Genomic DNA, 2752 nt, shown 5'->3' with positions numbered 1-2752 from the left:
TCTTCTAATTCAACTTTAATATTTGTGTAATACACTTTTAATACAAGTTTAATTCATTTTGCAGTTTATTGGTTTATTGGTTACGATTGGATTACTTGTTTAATTCATTATTGATACAAATTTTATTCAATTTACAGATAATAAAATGCTCTTTCGTTTGCTACATCATTGATCAGTCAAGGATTGGAGAGATCGAAAAAGATCTCATAAAAAAGTTTGTAGAGAGAAAGAAAGGAAGAAAGAGTGCGAGAGAGAGAGGAAAAAAGAGCGAGAGAAACACAATTTAATAAAATACATTGTATTGTTATATATTGCTATAAATGGTAATAATTAAAGAGTATATTTAAAATAAGTAATTATTTTTTAAAAGGGATCCACTTAAGTAATTAACCCAATTTAGAATTCATAAATAATAACTCAATTCATATAAGAGATTCACAAAACTAAGGGTATAACCCTAGATTTAACTCTTACCGACTGAATTGAGTTTTGGAGGTGAGGAAGAACTCAGTCCATCACGATGAAGAGCCTTACAAACTTGGAAGAACATATTTATTGAAGAAGTTCGAAGAAGAACTTGATTGGAAGCCTTGAAACCCTAGTTTTGGTCTTCCTCGCGATTTTCTTTTTGAGTTGGGGAGTTGAGCGCATAAAATAAAATAAAATTGAGTATTTGGTGGAATATATTCCCCTAGTTGAAGTTAAAATGTTATAGTTTGGTCTTAGGAAAAGTGGAAAAGACAAAAGAAACTACACTTAAAAAGTTGTCGATAATCTTCCACGGGGCCATTTACGGTATGTGGTTTGATCTACGGATCGTAGATCCCATCCGTGGAATTCATATTGAAGTTTAAGGCTCAAAATATCATTTGATGGGTCCAAATTATGACCCGTAGAAGTTTCTACAGACTGTAGATACAATCCGTAGAATTTATATTGAATTTCAAGGCTCAAAAGATCATCCTACGGGTCCAAACTATGGCATGTAGAAGTTTCTAACCTCGTAGATGGGTCCGTAGGAATTGAACCTCAAAAGTTGACTCTCTAAAGTTTTTCAAAGAGTTGACAGTACAGGTCATATCTCTTTCTACAGTTCGTAGAAGTGACCCGTAGGTTACTGACTCAAAAAACTCTATTATGGCAGTCTCTGGTAAAATAATCATATCTTCTTACTCTGAACTCGAAATGAGGTAAACTTGGTGGCATTGGAAAGAAGATTCATAGACATTTGATTTGATAGGTTATGGGTCACCTAATTTATTGTGTGTTGAGATATATGATCATTTAATATTGACCTAAGTAGAATCTTATATCAAAACTTAATCGGTTAGGAAGCTTTCAACTCAACTTTGTGCTAGGGGATTCTAGTAACCTTAATTCATATCTAAATCCATTCCCACAATAAAGAATTTACCGTAACACCTAAAAACAATTTAAGAATCACGCGACACGACCTTATTTGCAAATGAAGAATGATTCGGGTTTTAGCTTCGAAATTTGTGAGGTGTTACACTTATCTCGAATCAAGGCCCTTGGAAACTCTAAAGAACACGAGCTTTCCCCTTGTTTAATAACTTGACTTGTTCTTGGTCTAAAACAATAAAAACATACAAGAATCATTCAAAAATGTCCGAACAATACCCGAATTATAACCAAATCCTAATTCTAGACAAATTTATGATCATTCTATCCAACCTAGGGCTTTTTCCATCATTAAATCAAGTCAAAACCCTCCCTCAAGAGCAATATCCTAGATTCTAAGGCTTAAGAATCAATTTACAAGATGAGGGAGTAATAAACTTACCTTTACCGACAAAGCTGATGGAAAATAAGTAGGAATCACCCTAATTTACCCCTCCCCATCCCAAGATCATTGATACAAAAAATATGAGCTTTTGGGACTTTTTCTACATAAAATCCCGACTTACCCCACTATAGTGGTTGTCACCTCGCTATAGAATATGCTCATGTCCTGTACAACGGTCACCACCTGCTATAGAAGATTGCATGAACTTCAGAGACTCGGAAATTCCTGAAAATCCTTTTGTTCACAACATACCTTCTTCCCTTGATGTCTCAAACTATCTTATTCATGCCAATATCGATTTTGGGAGTTCTAATCACCTCGTAAACCCCACGGGTTCCTTAATGTATTAGATACTAAAAAATATAAACAAAGCCTAGATATTTCAATCCACTCATTCCCGTATGACTATATACCTCACCTAACCCAGATTATGTTTGAGACTAGCCTAGCTTAGCCTAAATATTTCAAGTCACTACCCAAAACATTTTCTGGCCTTACTTATTTCACCATTGACCTACTCATAATGACCTAGATGGGTCACTACAATAGATAATAATTTATCCATTGCTCGTCCCTGAGTGATCAAATAAGAAAATCTAGGCTAAAATAGAAAAAAAAATATAGTACTTGAATCCTAGAACAAGTTAGGGTAATTGTCTCGCATGTCCCTCTCGGTCTCCTAAGTAGCCTTCTCAACCGGATGATATTTCAACTAAACCTTTACCGATTTGATCTCCTTTGTCCTCAACTTCTAGACATCCTGATTAAGAACCGTGACTAGTTTCTATCCATACTGCAAGTCCTTGTGTAACACTATTGAGTCCCATTTGATGATATAATCCCCACATAGACACATGAAAAATTAGGTGGACTCCAAGAAAGTTGGGTGGAAGTGTTAACATGTAAGCCACTAGCCCCATACCATCAAGAATATCAAACATGCTA

This window comes from Solanum tuberosum, unplaced genomic scaffold (genome assembly GCF_000226075.1).
Source record: "Solanum tuberosum cultivar DM 1-3 516 R44 unplaced genomic scaffold, SolTub_3.0 scf00045, whole genome shotgun sequence".
Taxonomy (NCBI): domain Eukaryota; kingdom Viridiplantae; phylum Streptophyta; class Magnoliopsida; order Solanales; family Solanaceae; genus Solanum; species Solanum tuberosum.
The sequence above is the reverse complement of the archived record's forward strand: the minus strand, read 5'-3'. Positions refer to the sequence as shown.